The sequence below is a fragment of the Andrographis paniculata genome, unplaced genomic scaffold, assembly GCF_009805555.1.
Source record: "Andrographis paniculata isolate CXL003 unplaced genomic scaffold, ASM980555v1 Contig51END, whole genome shotgun sequence".
In the NCBI taxonomy this organism is placed as follows: domain Eukaryota; kingdom Viridiplantae; phylum Streptophyta; class Magnoliopsida; order Lamiales; family Acanthaceae; genus Andrographis; species Andrographis paniculata.
This window is the reverse complement of record NW_026137586.1, coordinates 4659714-4682461: the sequence shown is the minus strand read 5'-3', so window position 1 is coordinate 4682461 and position 22748 is coordinate 4659714. Positions and strand designations below refer to the sequence as shown.

General features: G+C 31.4%; 1 pseudogene; it reads right to left on the bottom strand.

The window, feature by feature from the left end:
- Positions 1–5063: 5063 nt before the first annotated feature.
- LOC127253783 (ADP-ribosylation factor 1-like) lies at positions 5064–9061 on the bottom strand (annotated as a pseudogene).
- Positions 9062–22748: the final 13687 nt, after the last annotated feature.

The following is a 22748-nucleotide window of genomic DNA, read 5'->3' as shown; positions in this document are numbered from 1 at the left end:
AGAGTGCCAAGAGAAAAGAACCGACCTGAGGCTATATGGATGGTCAAGTCAAGGTGAGAAGAAAGGACACATTTCGAATGGGAAATTATGATATACCTGCAGAGCCAAAAGAGAAGGAACGCGACATGCTCATGGTCGGTCACAGGGGTCCCAACTCCTCCTTGTTGGTCGTTTAAAAATTTGGTCCAGCCCCATTCCTTCACGCTAGCCAAAGACCAGCCCAAGTGGTCTGCATTGGGCTCTTGTCCATCTAGGGCTCCTATCATAGGGTCCTCACCTACAATTGGAAGATGGGCGATCATGGCACATCCATGAGCGTTGGGCCGATGGGGGCCGTGGGAAGGAGGAAGATGCCCCATCTCCGAGTTCCAGAACGCCGACATCGCCAAAAGAACTTTCTCGTGTAAATAACATGGGAGAGTGGACAAAAGTATTGCCTGGTTGATTTGTTGGCGTTTCCATTGATCTCGGAAACGTTCTGCTACCCTTTTGTACCAGGTGCGGTAGGGGTCTTTGGGATCTGTCAGGTGCGTTTTGATACTGTCATGGAGACGGATAGCTTTGTAGTTGGGATTATTGACAACAAGGGGGTTTCCTGCTTCCAAGATTTCTCTCATCCGGTTGGAATCTACAGGAGTGGTGCAGTATGGGCGAATAGTAGGAGTGCGTATTTTCGTAGCAACGAATGTTGTTTCTGGATCGGATCCGTCGAAAGGAAGTGCAGGTATGTATTGATTTTCCATAATTGGGAGTTGTAGAGTTTGAGAGAAAGCAAAAGCCAGCAGCGAAAGTGAAGAGTTTTTGGCAAAAAACTGTGCTGCAGCTGTTGGGTGCAATTGCAGAGGTGGTTTCATGAAGGGGGTGTCGTTATATGGATTGCGAACTTCCAAACGGCGATTGGAGAGTGGCGTTTGAAAGTCCGATGGCGGCGGGCAAGTTGTTACGTATGAATTTTATAATTAGGTTAAGAGACCCAAGCTAGAAGGAGATGTGGGCCTGTAATTGGGTCTGTTAGATTAATTAAGGGGTGTTTCAAGATAATCAGGTGAAACGGACGTCTTTTAAGGAAATAGACAAGTCGGATGGTCTGCAGGTCGGATGGTCCGCAGGTCAGATGGTCTACAAGTCGGATGGTCCGCAGGTCGGATGGTCTGCAGGTCGGATGGTCAACAGGTCGGATGGTCCGCAAGTCGGATGGTCTGCGAGTGGGACAGTCTGTTAGTCGGACAGTCCACAGGTCGGATGGTTTGCAAGTCGAATGGTCCACGAGTCGGACGGTTCGCAAGACGGAAGGTCCTCGGCCGGATGAGTAAGTCGGTTGATCCGCAGTCGGATAAGCAAGTTGGAAGGTTCGTGGTCGGATAAACAGGTCGGTTGGTTCGCGGTCGGACAAGCAGGTCGGTTGATCCGCAGTCGGATAAGCAAGTTAGAGGGTCTGCGGTCGGATAAGTAGGTCAGTTGGTCTGCGGTCGGATGAGCAAGTCGGCTGCTGTGGAGGTCAGATGCTGCGGAGATCGAGTGAGAACAATAGCTTGGTCGGTCGGGTTACGCGGTTGGTAAGATGGTTGAGAACACGTGTCAGCAGAAGAGGAATTAGTAGACGGTTAAGAGGAGGCGTTGTAACCGTTCGGGCGACGTTCCAGATGTTGTTTCTGAGGAATATTTAAAGATTGGGGTCAGCAACTGGCAAAGGATCTTCAATCATCTTCAAACGACAACAAAGTCAGTGATTCGGGGATCATCATTTAATTTTCAGTCTTTTATTTTCCAGTTTATTTATGTATCCTACAGTGTTTAGAGATTCCTAATATCAGGCACTAATTATATCAAATTCGAAGATAATTTCCTATTTTCGGATTTTACTTTTTTATTGTTGAAAAATTACATCAACAATCATAAAAAAAGGCCTTGACTCAGTCTTCAATATGAGAAATGTTGGTGTACTTAAAGCTTTTAATTGATTGGAGCACTATATCAACCTCGTTCTTAATCGAGGAAAGCGACCGAGCTGGTGTCCTCAAAAGCTTGCCCCGAAGATCGGACCATACTTTTCCTACATATTTGCACTGGATCATCTTCACAAAATCTGTGCCACAGAATTCTAAAATCGCGGGCACAACAGACTGAACAACTATGGGCTTGGTTGGAGCATCCTTTACTCGGTCATAGCAGATACCTCTGCTTTCTCCAATCACCTCAATAATGGAATCTTGGCTTGCCATCTTTTCATCCATACACGGGATTCTTTACCCAAACTAAAAAAGGGATAGAAAAATATGTCAAAAAGAAAAAAATTTACCATCATCAACGCTTCTCATCAGAAAAACAAGAGCGAATGAAGATGAAGTATTCTTGCTCATAGTCTTCATGCTTCCCATCATCAACGAACCGTACGTCGAAGTCTTTCATGATCATGGTGCAAGCCCAACGAAAGTAGTCACCGCGAAGATTTTTCGGCATGCAACATCTACTTTATACGCACGAGCAATAATAGCCACAGAGTGCTTCACCATCCCCGGACTGCGGATTCCCTTCCATATGCCGTAGTGGGTCAGAAAATACTCAGCGATCCATCCGGTCAAAAAGTGGAGAGGAAGTGTCGTCCGAACTTTCCTAGGACAGGATGAATCCGCGATCAGGTTCCGCCCTCTATAAACACTGGTCAAGACTGGAATGGCCAAGCCTACTGGAAATCCCGATGCTAAGACACTTGCCATCTTGAAATTTAAAGGACGTATCAAACCAACATCGTCAAACGGAAGCACAAAGATGCAAAGCCGACAAGCAAGGAACGCTGAGAGAAAAGTCTCCTCAAGGTGCCCCCATCCAAGTTTGAGTTCGGCAAAAGATGACTCTTGCGCGTTCGAACATGGCTCGTGGCAACCAATCTCTCCGAAGGATTGTAAGTCGCATCGGGCCGAGAAGAACGAGTAGACTCCTTGCCGCGACAGATTTGAGGACACTTGTACTTGACAGTCTTCTTGCACCAAAAGGAAATCCAATCGGTTGTGCTAACACCACGTTGACCTTTATCACGGCTGTGGAGAAAGTTGTAGGCCTGCAACAGGTATTTGCACGAACGAGGAACCAACTTCCTATCTTCTTTACTTTCGTATAGTTCCTTTGCATTTGGTATCACCTTGTCGTAAAAGGAGCCAAGTATGGGGAGGCCCGCCAAGGATGCCAAGTCGCGGAGAGATATCGACACTTCACCAGCGGCAGTCAAAAGGGTGTTGGTACTGGGACACCCGCCTCGCAAACGACCTTGACAATCTCCGGAGAATAGTCGTATGAGAACAAAAAAGCATAGACCGCATTGTAAATGCATCATCTGTTTAGCGGACGTTCGCATCGATCCAGCATGTCCTCCGCCAATTCTCAATAGCAGGCCACATAAGAAAAATTGCCATCAAAAGAAGGAAGACCATCCCAAGCGCACGCCCCCTCCATGATTCGGCGCCCCAAGGTTGGAAGTGGGAGAGTATCATTCGGCATGTGTCGATGGAGTGAGGATTGCGAAGACCATCCCAAGCGCACCCCCCCCCCTCCATGATTCGGCGCCCCAAGGTTGGAAGTGGGAGAGTATCATTCGGCATGTGTCAATGAAGTGAGGATTGCAAGGTATGCTTTCTACCAGCGACATTCCGAAACCACGTCTTCGAAAAATTTGGAACCTCCAAACGAGATCGAGCAGCTCCACGTCATACGAGTGGTGGATGCACCGATAGACGAGTCGCCTTGTCCAACGGTTGACCTTCAAACTCGAAAATCACCAACTCGGCTTTTCCAGAGGGAGAGGGGAGACATCCTTAAAATAAGCCATCTTGCCTACAAAAAAAAAAACACAAAACAAAAAATAAAAAATAGAACAACACAAGAGAAAGAAGCCTACACTAGAATGGGAGAAATCAAAGTTACGAGAATTTGAGAATGACAAAATTCTCTCATGGTGAGGGGTTTATATAGTGTCTAAAAATTGAGCCATATGGAAAGACATGTGTAAGCACTACCAAAAAAACTGTTTTCTATTACGGCCGGAAAATCGTAACAAAAAGCCATATTTCGTGCAATTTGCGTATTTGCTACGCCTTTGTTACGACTTTTTTCCGTAATGTGTACTCGCGTAACGAATGTTTTTTGCCACGCCACTTTTCGTAACTATTACGATCGGTCAATGCTCCCTGAAGTATGGTATTTGTTACGATGTTTGTTACGAATTTTCTCTCGTAACGAAAGGTAGATCCTTCCGCGCGTGTGGCAGGACTTTTAGTTACGGTATTTGTTACGGAAGTTCCTCGCGTTACAAGTGTTTTCCATTGACCGGTTGTCAGAACTTGGTTTTTGTTACGACTATTTGTAACGGCATTGAACGCCGTAAAAAAAATATTACCTACTTATAGTCACGAAACCGTCTGTAACAACAAATATCCAAAGACCACTTTTTGTAACGATTTTCTGGCCTTTTGTTACGGAAAAATTGCGTATTGTGAAAAACAGGGGGTACGCTGCAATTGAAATTGTTCGTAACAAATGGACCTGCTGTGATGCGTATGATACGAAAATAAATTACGAATACAAAGATTGCTATAAACATCATCATCATTACGCCCCGCGCAAACATTAATTCATATTAAAATCTGAATTCCATACCTACCAACAAAGTAAAGCAACCCATAGAACAAGCCTACTAGTATCTACACATCAACAACCTGTTCCGCAAAACGTGCTTAACAGTTCAAACACAAGTAAACAACGCAATAAGCAAATACGGTTATCCATCAATCCCATTAGGCACATTTTTCACCATACGAATTCAAACCACAAAGGTCTACGCATCAATTCCAGACATAGTTCAACAAAAACTCAACACAATCCATCCAAAGACAGGTTCGACATTCAATCCATATGACAAACGGGGCAATTAACATGGGTGTATCGGTACCAACATTTCAAGCCCGGCGCATGAGCTGCAATTGCCAACACAGAGATTACTTTAAGTCATACTTCTTATAAATTTCGGAAGGCAATACAAGAAAGGTATTAAAGTAGATCCTTACGTCCTTGTAGTTCCACTCAATAGGATCTTCACCAACGACATCGCGAAGGGTAGTCGCCCCAGCAATGGTCGGCAAAATAAGGGGTGTGTCCGGGACTGAGGCGGATGTCACGAAGACCTTGACCAGGAAAAGTGTGTCACCTACAGCATCCACAAGTGCAATTTTTGAGTATATTGAGCCATAGATATCAACAGACGTTCAAAATGTATGTATAACATGCCATAACACAGACATTAGAAGTGTAAAGCTTTGCAACTAGAACAATACGAGTATGTATATTCAGACATGTCGTACAGTACATGGTATTATATCCATGAATTAGGTACCAAAGCACATTATGTATCCATGAATTACCAGTCTAGGCCCTCAAAGAGGCCATCTCCCTTTATGGCGGAAGTTTTGAAGATAGACCATTACCGATTCTTAATTTTGTGAAACTCTAAGGCCTCAGTTATCGAAGCATCATCCATTGCTCCAGGAAGATCCTGTAAGTCAGATAATGTTAAGCCATAAGAGAGTACACTTATCTAACTTGTGAGTGGATTAACAAGCAACTTCAACCGACACACAGAGTTAACAAGTATGCAAATGCATCAAGAAATTTATGCTTATCGTATGTAAATTAAGTGCAATGTTAATGTTTATATATATATATAGCAGAAAGAATGGTATAAAATTCCACCTGCTTGTTAGCAAACAAGAGGACAACGGCGCCTTTTAGCTCTTCCTCCTGGCAAGGGACCAATGTAATTCCATATAAGAAAGAGGAAAGTACAGTCAATCATTAACAAAGATCATCAACAGTTTAAACAAACAGTTTAACTGACGTAGGAAAAATTAAAACAACTAGAAACAAGAACAATTTTTCATTTCTATTTAAGTTGAAAACAAACTGCCAAGGCCTAAAATATTAAAAACCAAAGCTAAAGGTAAACAAACTGTTAAGTACTGGTTCAAGTTCCAGGGCCACCTAGGTAGGAACTTACTGTAAGAACACTCAGAGAACTTCAAAGGATTATGTGCAGCAAAATTATGCAAACGGTGGCCATTCAATATTTTACAAAAACTACTAAAGTGTTTATTAAAAAAACATCACTCTAATTCTATTATGTTCTTGAAATTTAAAGCTTCACAATTAATGAGAACATTGTTAACCTTTGACAACTAAAAGTACCATAATCGGGACAGCATACCTGTTGAAGCCAAGCACAAGCAAGTTGTTTACCATGAATATGTGATGGTGACATATGAAATAAAAAATATTTTCATTACATTCTTAAGATCTGTCCAGTAACATAGAGTTTAGCTTATTTGATCTTCCATTAACCTTGGTGTAAAACGGAACAAGAACATCCCCTTTGAAATATATAGGTGATGAACTTTCTTCTGATAGTACATAAATGGAAATATCACCTCCAATATTGCATGGAATTCTTCCTTGGCAACCACTAGTCTATCAGTATGACTTGAATCACTAACATATATTATCGCTTGAGTATTGGGAAAATAGGACCTTCAGTATGGCCTAAGCAACAAAGCAAAACATCTTAGCATCGATTCAAGGGATTAGGAAGAAATAAAAAGGAAAAGATACCGGAAAATAAGAATATCATTTAGTATATGTGTATCATGTGGTTGGTTCAAAGATGAGTAAGGTCTATTGTAAGATGCACTCACTCACCACAAGTCATGTTTTATATAGAAATAAGGATTCTCACTATAGCATCATCTAGTAATAAAAATATGTAGCACTTTGGCTATCAACAAAAAAATGTACCAGCAATCTATCCAGATTTGAAGGATTTGGCAAAGTGTTGTCTTAATTCAAAATTTTGACTTATCCACTTATGTATATATATAAACACATTCGAGATAAACAATCATTGAAATTCAATAGTTAACCAAAGCTCCTAGTGAACAACAACCAATGTGACTGCAATAATATAGCAAAAAAAAAAAAAAAACTACTGCTAGACATTTTTACCACTTCCATTGAAAAATTAAAGTGAACTTGATGTTGTCAAGCACCACATAAAGTATTAAAAAATATACAAAAGAAAAAATTTAAAATTTTTCTAAAAAAATAATAACAATAAAAGCAATTCCTACCTGAAAACAGAATATTATTTTGACAATTTCACCTGGGTAAACTATTTATCCATGGCAGTAATTAACTAAATCTATCAATTCTTAGATACAGAATAAAAAATAAAACATTCTATTGAAAAGTAAAAAAGTATGAAAAAAAATCATTAGAGAGAGATTTTAACATGGATTTAGAACGAAGAAATGTCATTACTGCACAAATCCAATAGGCAATATTAGACAGGGTACAGACACATGTCAGTATTGTGTGATTGAAAAGAGAACCATTAAATTGGACAAATTAACTAAATAGACGATAGAAATAAAAATCACAAGTAATTACTTGGAACTTTTTTGAGTAATTAGTTACCTGATACTGGTCTGCCCACCTACCACAACAAGGAAAACCACCAATGTTACGAATAAAAAACTTCAAAATGACTTCTTAGAAATGGTTGGAAGAGAAACTACTAAGTAATCACAAAACCACTTAGCATAAATGAAATTGTGATAACAAAGAGCATTCCCATGGTTATTTTCTTGAATGTTATTTTATGACTTCCACAGGTTAAAGTTATAACTGTGTTTTGTAGTTGCATTAAGCTTAATGGCCTAGATGCCTAATTATACTCTAGAATCACGACCCACCCTCATAAGCAAATCGTATGTCTATAAAGTAAATCATAACTTATAAAATCCTTCGGCTCCTTGATGGAAAGAATGAAAAAGAAAAAATAAGGAAGCAAGTTTAAAACATTTACATTCCAATCATTTAGCTCATGAGACACGCCGAAACTGCAAGTATAACAAAACAATATTCCTCCCTCATTGGTGAAGTGATTATATATATTTAAAAAAAAAAATATCTTAGGCTAACTAGAAGGATAATGTTGACTTGTAGTCTACATTCTCTAAGATAAACCTACAGTTATCTTTTATAATGTATGGCAGCATTTGAAACCATAGCCAGTGGCAACATTTAATAGCTGATAGTTGTTACAAATTCATTCCACTGTGTATTAATGTGAATAGTTCATCCATGGACATCATTTGTTTTCATGCTCTGGAGCTCTAATGAGAGTGAAAACCTAAAGCCAAGAAGTCCTCAACTTCTTCTTTTCATAATTTCAACATAAATCACCAAGGGCGACACATGACACAGTCAATAACAACCAAACTCAGAAATTAAAAATTAAAATGATGAACCCCATATGAAAATAAACAAATTCACGAGTCCAAGTCAAACAGCAAGGATCCTGAAAGCCAAAAAACTTTGAAAACAATCCCAATTCTATTAAGGAAGATAAACTCACCTAAATCCCAAACTTGGAACTTTATGTTGTTATATTGCACTGTTTCCACATTGAACCCAATAGCTGTAAAATGAAAAAGACATCTACTCATTAATCAAGTAAAGCAAAGTTTCCCTAATCATATTTTCAGACTACACATTTCGCATATCACCATTTGTCATATTAAATTCTGCCTATGAAATAGATGCAGCAAATTAATGAACTCAAGAAAGCAACCAAAACAAGCTCAAGAGAAGAGAATAACATAAAACAATTAGAAACAACGCAAAATATCCAAAAATTAGCGCGTTAAATGTCAGTCAACCCACGTTCATAGAATAACAGTATCGAATTGCTTAAAGTGAGGATAACAAGGTAAGTACTTGGAATAGTAGACATTACTTCGCCCATCTGAAGTCGATCTGCAAAAACCAATAGCTATAGAGAATTAATTAAAAGTCATCACCACGGCAAGTAGGCAACCACAACAACATGAATCGTATGAAGCGAAAAATGAGGCATACAAAGAATGGTGGTCTTTCCGGCATTGTCGAGGCCCAACACAAGAATCCGACCTTCCTTGTTCCCGAAGAGTGAAGAAAACAGCCTCGTGAAAACAATTCCCATCTCACCCTCAATCAATTTGAGAGTGAATACGATGAATTGAATCTAACTATGTTATAATATATAAAATAAACAAATAAAGGATCTGATCTGATCCAGGCAAAGTATCAGCACCTCTTACCCTCCCTTTCCTGCACAAATTTGAAATAAAAGACGATGACTCACTGTAACTGGAACAATGAGTATAATTGTAATGCAAAAATGAAGCTGATTGGCATTGTGACGAAATACCTGTAGATGACAGTGAGCCAGGCTGGGTGCATCTCAGCTGTCAGCCCCGCGGCTGTGCGCGTTGTTATCTTTCCCAGTCATGATACAATATACTCTCATTATAAATAATTTTATACTCCAGCCATGTATTATTTTATCATTTTTATACTCTCATCACCCATCTTAAACAACAAGACAGAAACACAAACACCTCAACCCATACTGATCCTAGGGTAGAGTCGAACAGGTGCAGATTGAGATTCTTCCCTTTCAAACCAGCAGACCAAAAACCAAAATTCCAGAACCAAAATAATCATGTGATAAAATTACAACATTAATAAATCAAACTTCACAGGGCACTTAAACAATCTGCCTACTAGTTCTCTAACACAAGAATACGTTATCCTACCAACTAATCAAGTTCTGTTTATCACACACAAGCCATACAATTCCCAATACCACATGAGAAAGAAGAAGAATATTACGACGCCCTATATCGATTTCTCCTTACAGAGGACGCGACGAAGATCCGTGGATCGATCCTCATACTACTCGAGATAACTTAAAAACATTACCTGGACGCCGTGCCGATTAACCTCCTCGATCCCACCTTCGTCCAGTGCTGATTGAGAAATCGCGTCGAAGAATGAGATGTGCCCTAACTTTCTGAAATTTGCTAAGTGTGAAATCTATTCAGCACCGAGGAGGGGAATAAGAAAGCCTGCGCGTGTGGGTATGAAATCGTTCTTAGTTTTCCAAAATCGCTATAGCGTTTCTACCTTTTTTTAAATCCAAAATATATTTTAAATTTAAAAAATAAAAGTAAACACCATTTCTTACGAAGCACAATCGTAACTAATGTTATTTTGAACAAAGTCTACCAACTCCGTTTTTGTTACGGATTATTTTGCGTAATTAAAGAACCTGAAACGTTGACCAAGAAAATATATATTTGGTCACGGAAATTGTCGTAACAAAAACCATTATTTGTTACGATGTTATTGTAACGAACTGTCGAGCCGTGGTGAAAGATCATTTTTTTGGTAGTGAAGGAAAGCAGAATATAAGAAAATAAAAAAAAAGGAAAAAATAAATAATGAAAGAATATATATACATATATAATATGATATATGTGTATAAAAAAAAGGCAAAAAAAAAAAAACTGACATAAAATATATATATATAAATAAATTGCAAAAAAAAAATGGCAAAAAAAGCCATTAAAAAAATTGGAAAAAAAAGGCCAAATAACACCATTAAAAAGAAATTGCAAAAAAAAAAAAAAAAAAAAAATTGCAAAAACAAAATGGCCAAAAAAACGCCATAAAAAAAAAAAAAAAAGATTTGCAAAAAAGGCCATTAAAAAAAATGCAAAAAAAGCTTTCAGTTAAAAATAAAAAAACTGCAAAGAAAAAAATTGCAAAAAACAGAAGTTTGTTTTGAGACTTCTTCACACCTTAAACGCTTTGCGTCGGCTTAACAAGTCTTGAGGAGGTATTTTGTAGGCATTAAAAATTAAATGTCTAAATTAAATTAAATATCATATATATTATAATAAAATAAAATTATGATATAATAAAATTAATTATATATTATGATATTTTGGCAAATTGCTTATAACTCCCTACGATTTCGAATTTAGCGTAAAAACTTTAAAAATTGCTTATATATTTAACTCTCTATACTTTAAAAATTGCATGACATCCATTTAATACTTTAAAAACTTTGCATGAAACCCTACCCCACGAAACTTCCCTTGTGTGATGAGAAGATGATTTTTTATCTATATTTTTTTTAATGGCGGGAGGGTTTCATACAATATTTTTAAAAGTACAAGGAGAGCCATGCAACTTTTAAAATAAAGTGAGAACTTACGCTGAGTTTTGAAATTATAGAAGGGATTTCATGCAATATTTTTTAAAGTATAAGGAGGTGCAATGCAACTTTTAAGGTAAAGAGATATTTACGCCGAGTTTTGTAATCACAAGAAAGTAATGGACAATTTACTTTTATAATTATTAATAAATAATATATAATTATTAATGATATAAAAACATTGTAACATATATAATACTATTATTTTGTGTATTAATATTTTTAATTTTTATTATATTATCCTTCAATATATTAATTTACTTTTATATTTATTATTAGTTATTATTATTATTCTTACTTATATTGTTTTTAAATAAAAATAAATATACAGATAAAATAAAAAACTGTATTTACAATTTTTGTCCAAAAAAATAAAAAAATTTAAAAAATAAATAAATATAACTAATAGTTTAACAAAGAAAAAATATATATATCTAGTTAAATTTACGGACAGTGGCTGAACTAGGATATGATGAGAGGGGGAGCTAATTTTAAAAAATTTCGGAAAAAATAAATTATTGAAGATTTTTTTTCCAATGTGTTTTGTTGGAGTTTTTCTTATATTTTTTATTTTTACTAAAAAAGTAATTTTACATTAAAAATATTACATAACACTTATTATATTCTAAAAAAAATATTCGAATTTAATTTTTTTTATTTATTCAAAACTTAAATTCAAAATTTCAAATTTCAAAATCCAAACAAATACACCATATCTAAAATTTTAGTATATCTTTTATCTATTCTAATTATTTTTTTAATACTATATATATAAATATTATATGTATATATATTAAAGAATATAGATAAATAATAGAATAAAATATGAAAGGAGGACTGGATAGTAGTATTATATATACATATAATCATATTGCCTCTATGTGCGTCCGCCTCTGTCGACAATATAGTATATTTGATAAATGAAAATGAAAGAAGATAATAATACATATTTATTATGATACTAATATTTTTTAAATATTATATTTATTATATAAAAATATATATTTTCAAAAAAACAATAATAATAGTTTGCTAATATATTTTAATTTTAAATTAATTTTTATCAAATATTTATAATATTATTAATAAACATTATCATATTATTTATATCTTATATATCATCATCAACAACAACAACTACTATAATAATAATAAGAATAATAATAATAATAATGGTGGTAGTAGTGATACTTTGATAAGAATAAATGAATTTTAACATCTTAAAATTTTTCATGCTTAGTGGTGAAATTTGAAAATATCATGTTAATTAGCCGGGTAATGAATTGCATAGGTTGAAGATACGATTAAGAATGAATGACTATAATAAAAATTGTTTTGTCCTGATTTTTTAAATTGAATTGTTCCAACAAAATTAGCATAACACTCTTTTTGCAGTACCAAGCAATGTTGTGAATTAAGACAATGCATAAACGTGGAAAGTACTCCCACAATAAAAGCAATGTCTGCACGTAAATGCGCCAAATAAATCAATCATCCAATCAAGCTTCTGAATTGTTTTTCATTTGCTTGTCCAGAACCATCATCAATCTGTAACTTCTCATTCAAGTTCATAGGTGTTGCTGCAACCTTACAATTCAGCATATTAAATATTTTCAACAACGTACTTTTGTTGAGAGTCAAAAATTCCATCGTCACTTTGCTTCACTTCCAACCCAAACACTATTGCAACTTGCCTAAGTCTACCAATGAGAAAAAGATACGAACCCATATAAATCATATCATCAACATAAAGTCAAAGAATGAGAAAATTATTTTTATCATATAATGTGGGTTCATTCTTGTTTCGCTCAAATCCATTTTTACAAAGATAGGAATTTATCTTTCCATACGATGCACGCGGAGCTTGTTTTAACCTGTACAAGGCTTTGTGCAACTCTCCTAATTATCTTCAATTATAAATCATTCAAGTTGAGTAACATAGACCTCCTCCTTTAAATCATCATTTAAAAATGTTGATTTCATATCAAACTGTAGTCGAGCTGAAGCAAGAAGAGACCGCAGCTGCAGCTGCCGCCACCTTCTCTGCCATGGATGACATGAAGGACTATTACTATGACCTCTACGAGGATGAAGCGGACAGAAATCTTGGTAACATATACCTCATTCGTAGATCCTCAGGTCTCCGCATTGGGAATCGAAGATGGGGCGACAACAGCTATGGCCGAGCAGGACGGCAAGAAGCAAGACATGTTGTTCGTTCCACCTCTGCTGGCTCGTCCCAACAGAACAAGCAGACCACTTCTAAGGAAGTTGTCGGCCACCATGGCAAGAGGGCTCCAAAGAGTGAAGCCTCCGACAAGGAAATGGCAGTTTTGCGAGGTTCGGCTGCAAGAAGTAGTAGGTGTGTCTGTCTCTCTCTCTCTTTCTCTTTCTGTCAGGTAATATGTATTTTCTTTGGTAGATCACTTTAGACCAAAACAGATAATAGGTTGGATTGATAATTAGTTTGTATTTGCGTTGTGTACCGTAGATTTTCTTTTACATACAAATTATATCTCTAACATTTGGGGTTCATTCTTTTAGCCACATTTCTTATTTTTGTGTTTGTTGAATTATTGTTGTAAATAATTTGTGGTTTGCGAATTATATAGTGTCCTTTATGAAATGGTTCAATTTTTTTTCCATATAATATTGGCCAATACAACTTTGGACTACAGAATAAAAGTCATACTAAACATTTCCTAAATTCACATTGTACAAATACTATTATATAAACGCAAATTATTAACAAAAACAATTCAACAAAGATGAAATGAGAATGATCCGGCCATGTTAGAGATGAAAGTTTGAATGTAAGAAAAAAAGAAATTTACTTTACACAATGCAATTGCAGTCCAACTCATTATCTGTTTTGGGCTAAAGCATCTTATTTCATCTACCAAAGAAAATATTGTACGAGGAATGGCGCCTTGCCTTTTGTTCAGAAAGTCTTACCTGACAGAAAGAGAGAGACAGACCTACTCCTACTTTCGGCAAAACCTCGCAAGATGCTTCACCATCGTTGCCTTGTCGATGGCTTCACGCTTTAGAGCCCTCTTGGCACGGCGGCAGACAACTTCCTTAGAAGTGGTCTGCTTGTGCTGTTGGGACGAGCCAGCAGAGGTGGAACGAACGACGGGCCTTGCTTCTTGCCGTTCTGCTCGGACATAGCCATTGTCGCCCCACCTCCGATTACCATGCGGAGACCTAGGGATCTACGAAGGAGGTATATGTCACAAAGATTTCTGCCCGCTTCATCCTCGTAGAGGTTATAGTAGTAGTCCTCCGTGTCATCCATGGAAGAGGAGGCAGCGGCAGCTGCAGCAGCGTCCCTTCTTGGCCCAGTTTGACGACTACAGGTTTAAACCATGAAGCCCTTAAGAGAAGACAGACGCTCTCCTCGAACATGTAGTCATGGGTACTATTGGAAGCATGGTTCCCCGTCGCGGATCGTTGTCGCGGATCGGCTTTCACCGTTCCAAATACGTCGCGGCATATCGGCGCGGTATATCGGTCAAATATCGATCAACATTATTTTTATATAAAATTTTTTATTTTAAAAAATGATAATATACACGATTAAATATATTAAAACATAAATATAATTAATTTAAAAATTATATATATAATTTGATCTAAAAAAATAATTTTACAATTAGTTATGAGTTATTCTAAAATATCAATTTTAATGAAAATTAATTTGTATAAATTAAGTAAAAATTAAATACAATTCAAAACAATTAAATTTATAAATTAAATAAACAAAATAATTAAAATAATCTAATACTAATTCCGATCCAAAGTAAACAAATTAATTTTATACTTATATTTACAAAAATTAAGTTAAATAGACTTAAATAATTATTTAGGTCATTTTCCAAAATATTTTCAATCAATTATTCGCTACTCGTTCTTCTTCCCCAACCTGCACTATCCTCTTCCCCAACCGACAACACTGCTCGATCTTCCTCTTCTTCTTCAGCAACCTTCTTTATTCACAACGCAGCCGCACCTTCCACTACTTCTTCATCTTACCGAACAATATCTTCCCTAAATTTATCCCTAAACTCACATCTTCTCCTTTCCAAGTTTCAAATTCCAAATATGAAATTGAAGTAATGGAAGGAGAATGATTGACAAAAACATCTCCAAAATAAAATAAAAAAATAAAATGAGTGATTTCATGAAGATTTGGAAGAAAATCGGATTTTTTTTCAGTACCGGAACGGTCCTGCCGGTTCCGGATCGGCCCAGTCGGACCCGAACCGGCCGATCCGGCGAACCATGAATTTGGAAGAGGACGTCATTGTAAGAGATGATCAGAATAAGTGATAAATAATTGGTAGCGATTAAGAGATCGCTCAAAAAAAAAAAAAAGATCTTCGTGATCTGGCAATTCAAGATCAGGTTTGGTACTGGGTAATTTTTATTTTCTTTTCTCTTGCTGGGTTTGATGTTTCGATTTGTATTTTGTTCTTTGAGTTTGAGTTGATTTTAGAAAGAAAGAAGTTGAATTGAATTTCTATTGTTTCTTTATTTGGGGTGGATGATCAGGCTATTCCGCAATCTGTTGAGTATTGGTTGGAATTAAAAGAAATTGAGACCGGCTCCAAGTCTTGATGTTAGTTTCATTCTAATATCTCGGCTGATACCGTTTCCTATTCTAAGATTGGAGGAAAGGAATTCAGAGAATTCCGAAGAGTACATCGGGAGAGTTGGAGAAAAGAGAAGAAGAATAGAAGAGGAAGAGAGGAAGAAGATGAAAAAATAAACAAAGAAGAAGATCGAGGAAAAAGAAAGACAAAGAAGAGATGAAGAAGAAAAAAGATTGAGAAACAAGAACTAGAAGAATAAGATAAAGAAAAATGATCAAGGAACAAGAGATAAGAAGAAGAGGAAGAAGAAGAGAAAAGGATCGAGGAAGAAGAAAAGGAAGAGAGGAAGAAGATGAAAAAATGGAAAAATAACTAGAGGAAGAAGAAAAACAAAGGAGAAGCGATGAAAAAATAAACAAGGAGAAGAAGAAGAAACCGGAGAAGAAGAAGAAGCAGTGGAAGTGGAAGAAAAATAAAATAACTAGTACAAGAACTAAAGAAGAGGAGAGAAGAAGTAAACGTAGAAACAGAAGAAGAAAAATTAAATTCTAGAAGAAGAAGAGTAGAGAAGACTGAAGAGAAGAGGGGAGGGGAAGAAGTACAAGTAAAAAGAAAAAAATCTACAAGAAATTACTGAAGAAAAAAAGGAGAATAAAAAAATAAAATAAAATCTATAAAAAAAAGGGTAGGAGAAAACCCAATTAAAAATACAAATAAAACAAAGTAATGTGAATATTTTTAATACTACCATAGAATTCTGATTATGTACGAATTCTTTTATATTAAATTATACGGTCTTTTGGTAAATAATTTTTTTTAAAAATTTTAGTTTATTGAAAAAATTTTAGTTGTTTTAAATCAGTTAATTTTGATGTTCAATACATTAGTGTTTTTAATTAGTTTATTCAGTCCAAAAATTAATTATTTTTATTTATCGTTAAAATTAATTAATTCTTTCCCGTATATTAATATATAATTTTATTACACTATTTATTAATTATATACTATTTAATAATTATATAGATATATTTTATTTTAATAACTTACAAATTCATATTTATAAATTTAAAATAATTATTTTTTTATATGTCAATTACCTTATTTATAATTTTTTTATTTTTTTAGAATAAAAATAATATAAAAATATTAATATTATTGATTCATTTATATAGTATTTTTTATCACATAATATTTTTATTAAAAATAAATATATTTATTTAAAATTATAAATTTAATATAAATATATATTAATTAAAAATTAATCTAATAAAGATACATATAATAACGATTTTTGTTCTTTTATATTTATATTATTTCTAATAAAAAATATACTCTCCGTCCGCTTTGAAAGTTTACATTTACTTTTGGTGCCGTGTTTAAGAAATAATAGTATTTTAATTATAGTGAGTAGTTAAAAGTAGTGTAATGACATTTTTGCCCTTACTTTTTTGTGTAAAAGTAATAATGTGATGTAAAGTAAAGGTATTTGTGGAAAAAAGTAGGGTATTTAATGAAATGTTAACTTTGTAATTGGACGTCCCAAAATAAAAATATGTAAACATTGTAAGTGGACGGAGGGAGTATATTTTTTTCAATAAGCTTGTATTATTTCTTTACAAAATATTTTAAAAATAATAAAATAAATATCTTAATAAAAATTTTCTAATTTTTAAAATTAATAATAAAATTCTTAAAAAGTCTATCCATTGAAAAAACTCAACTAAATATATTGAAAATAAAATATTAAATGTCCTCAATTGTCATTTTACATATAAACATCTAATATCAAACCGCTATTTTACCAAATACTTTAATACAAACAGCTAATAGGATCAACTAATAACTACCAACTAATCGAATCAGCTAACAGCTAACAACTAATTGTCAAACACACCCTTAATATTTTTTTATAAATAATATCTATAGTTTTTCATATATAAATAATATATTATTGGAATCAAATCCATTCGAAAAATAATATATACAATAAAAAATTTTAAAAAAAATAATTTGTAAAAAATCAAGTATAACTAGAATAGATATAAAAAAAATTAAAAAAAAAACATACACAATAAAATGAAAATACTAAAATAAAAATAAAAATCTTATATGTTAAAATTTATCATAACTGAATGTATAAATTTTTTTCAAATCAAAAGACTGACATAATCTACAAAATTAAAAAATATATTAGAATATTATACACAAAACCAAAACAGTTTAAAACATACAAATACAAGAATGAAAAAAAAATAATTAATAACAAAACACAATAAATAATTAAAAAAAGGTACATGGACAATAAAAATGAATGTACTAAAACAAAAATAAAATTTTTATATATTAAAGAAGTGTTTGAGTAAGAGCTTTTTTTTTAAAAAAAAAACTTTTAGTTATTTGAATGGTAAAAAAACTAAATTAAGTGTTTGGTAAATTAATTTTTTTAAAGAATTTTTTTAATAAAAAAAAAAAATTTTAAAAGCTAATATACCCAGTATTTTGAAAGAACTTATTCACTTTAATTATGTTTATTCATTATTTACCTGTAAAAAAAAAATTTATTTATTTCATATATATAATAAGTATATTTTTATTACAGTATTTATTAATTAATTTGAATACTCTCTTCGTCTTATATAAAGAGTAACGTTTGCTTTTTGCACGTAAATTTTTGAATATTAGTATTATATTGAGTTGTAGTAAAAAAAAAACGAAAATACCCCTATTAGTCTTGTGTAATATAAAGATGGTGAAATTTGTGTAATATATTGTAAGTTGAAAAGATATTTATTATGTTGATAGGTAGTACAATTACTAAATTAGGAAATAATAACTTTGTTTTGGAAGGACGAAAATGGAAAATAAAACTCTTCTTATGAGACAGAGAGAGTATGTTTTATTTACTATATTATAATTTTATTTTTGTAAATTTAAAATAATTACTATTATTAATTATACATATAAATTATTTTATTTGTAAAATATATAAATTTATTAAAATTAAATCAAATAGAAAAGACAATATTATTAATTTATTATTATATATTTTTATTATATAAAATTTACACTAAAAATAAATAAAATAAATAGAATAAATTAATAAACAATATTTAACATAATAAAAATATATTGAAAAGATTTATTCTCTTATATTTTATATCATTTCAATAAAAAATTATTATTATTTTTTAATAAAAATTTCAAATTTAAAAAATAAAAATAAATATGTTATTTTTATAATTTGCAATAATTAATAAAAAAACTTTCAAAATTTTAAATCAAAATGAACAAAATAAATATTTTAAAAAATACCATATAAATATCATTAATTGTCATTTTACATGTAAACAACTATATCAAACAATTGTTTTACCAAACACTTTAATACAAATCGCTAATTAAATCAGCTAGTCAAACTAGCTAATTGAATCAACTCACAGCTAAAAGCTATCCGCTAATTACCAAAAGCACCATAAGAGGGTGTTTGGTAAACAACTTTTTCAAACGCTTTTAGCTTATTGAAAAACTTTCGGCTTTTGATCAGTAAACCGGCTAATTTTGGTGATTGGTAAATTAACGTTTTCAATTAGCTTATTGGGTCCAAAAAATTAATTTTAAAAAAGTTGTATATTCAAGCGTTAAAATTAGTTTTTTTCATTTTAATTTTTCTTATTTTTTATTTGCCCTTAAAATTAATTAATTCTTTTACATATACTAATATATCTTTTTATTACACTATTACTAGAGTAAAAAATCAATTTTAGTCCAAATCAAACTCATTTATTTTTCATTTTTGGTCCAATTCAAAAAATATTATCAAAATTAATCTTATACAAAAATCAAATTATCATTTTTAGTCCCACCGTTAAAATTTCAACGGAATAAACTGACGTGACCATAACGAAATCTGATGTGACAAATGATTTGGAACAAATACGCCCGTGTTGCAAATATATTATTAAGCAATATATTATTATATTTATCCTGACACCGGGCGTGTTGCAAATTGAACACGACCGTGTTCAAATTCAAGCAACACATTCAAACGGGCTGCGGCTGTGGCTTACATAATAATGAGTGTGGGTGACCATACTCATTATGAATTATTTAATAATTTATCTATGGTATATATTTTTTTAGTTTAACATATTTAATTATCTATACATGAACTCCATTCCAAACAAGATGCAATATTTGTATTTGGCATTGGTTTTTAAGTGAGTAGTATTAAGTATGATAATTTAAAAATTAGGTGATGTGATGGATAGATAAATATATATTTTATTATTTTATTTGGATGATCTGAGAGGATAAATATGGGGTAGAGATTATATATAATTAATTATTTCTTATTTTGAAAATATTGCATGGTGTTTGTGACATACCAAAAAAGAAATGTTGCATGGTGTTTGGGACGGAAGGAGTATTTAATAATATTTAAAATTAGATTTTTTTTTCAAATATTTTTATTTTTATTTTTTTGTTTGAAAATATTATACTTAGATGATTTTCCTTTTCTCTTTTTTATAAAAGATAATTTTTTTTACTTTTGATAAATATATCAATTTTAAATATATTTATTTATTATTTTTATATGAGTAGTATTGCTAGTATTTTAAATATTTTAAATATTATATGTTAATAAAATATATATAATATAGATATTAGTTTGTAAATAACAAAATTTTATATAATACAAATAAATAATAAATTTAAATTTATTATCATAAATTTGTTTTATAAAAAATAGAAAATTTTAAAAATAGATAAAAATATTTGTTAATTGAGGGACAAATTATATGAGACGGTGGGAGTATTAAACTAAAAAAATATACTATACATAAATCATTAAATAATTCATAATGAGTGTGGGACCCACCCACACTCATTATTATTAAGCCACAGCCGCAGCCCGTTTGAATGTGTTGCTTGAATTTGAACACGGGCGTGTTTGATTTCCAACAAGCCGGTTGGTATAAATATAATAATATATTGCTTAATTGAAATAACACGCCCGTGTTATTATTAACATGGCCGTGTTTGTTTCAAATTATTTGTCACATCAGATTTCGTTATGGCCACGTCAGCTTATTTCGTTGAAATTTTAACGGTGGGATTAAAAATGATAATTTGATTTTTGTATAGGATTAATTTTGATAATATTTTTTGAATGGGACCAAAAATGAAAAAAATGAGTTTGATTGGGACTAAAATTAATTTTTTTTTCTATTACTAATTATTTGGATATATTTTCCTCTAATAACTTATAAATTCATATTTATAAATTTAAAATAATTATTTTTTTAATATGTCAATTATTTTATTTATAAATTTTTTATTTTTTAAAATAAAGATAATATAAAAATATTAACATTATTGATTCATTTATATAGTATTTTTTTATCACATAATATTTTTATTAAAAATGAGTATATTTATTTAAAATTAATCTAATAGAAATACATATATTAATGATTATTGTTCATTTATATTTATACTATTTTTAATTAAATAAAAAATTAATAAGCTTTCTTTACAAAATATTTTAAAAATGATAAAAATAAATATCTTAATAAATTTTTTCTAATTTTTAAAATTAATAACAAAATTCTAAAAAAGTTCATCCACTGAAAACTCAACTAAATATTTTGAAAATAAAATATTAAATGTTCTTAATTTTCATTTTACGTATAAATAATTAATATCAAATCGCTATTTTACCAAATACTTTAATACAAAGACCTAACCGAATCTGCTAGTCAAATCAGCTAATCAAATCAGCTAATCGTTATTAGCTAATGGCCAAACACACTCTAAAATTTATTATCATTTTCTTTATGAATTCTCCAAATATTTTTTCAAATCAAAATTTTAAAAGATAAGCATACGCCTTTGTTTTCCCAACACCAATTTTCAATTGGCATTCTCCAAAAATAATAAAATAAAATTTAATTTTTATACAAAAAGTCAAAAAATCATTACAAAAATTCAAATATTTACTTTACAATAATATATTTTATACTTTTGACATAATTTTCTATACCACACAACAAAAATAATTTTATCTAAAAACGTTACGTAAGCCGATAATATACAAAATTTAAAAAATAATTAGAATATAATACTAAAAAACAAACCAATTTTTAAAAAATACATAAGAAGTAATTAGTAGAAAATAAAATTAGTTCAATAATTAAATACACTTACACAATAAAAGTAATACTAAATATAAGTAAATTTACATATACTAAAACTTACATTAATTCTATGTATTAATTCCTCAAATATTTTTTCAAATGGAAATACTCAAAATTTGAACATAGTCTTAAAAAAAAAAAAAAAAAAAAAAGTGTTTCCTTTGTTCACGAAAGCATGTTCGTTCTTTTTATAAATTATATAGGATATAAATATGTTTTTTCGATGGTATTAAAAAATTAAATCAAATAAAAAAATACACATAAATAAAATTACTAAAATAAAATAATTTTTGTATATATTAAATTTAATATGGACTTCTTAAATATATATATATTTTTTTTCCAAATCAAAATATTTGAAATTTGAATATAATCTACAAAAGTAAAATACAACCAAATCAATTAAAAAATAAACACATATTCCTTCCATCCCATGACATTAGTCCAATTTCTTTTGACACGGAATTTTAAAAAAAGATGTACTGAATGATTAATTAATTTGATTAATATGTGTAATATTTGTTATGTATTATTATTTTAATTATAGTGAAATATATTGAAATAATTTTTTTTTCTGCTAAATATTTTATATTTTGAAATTAATTTTTTAAAAAAATTGTATCAATTGTAAAATAGTAATTAAGTAACAACAAATAAACTAATTTTAATAATCTAAACCTAATGTAATAATAAAATATTATAATTTTTTTAATTTAAATAACAGTTTACATAAAAAATTTCCAAAAGTAAATACGAAAAATGAAATATAAATTAAATTTAGCTATTAATAATGATAAATCTATTCTCTTTCAA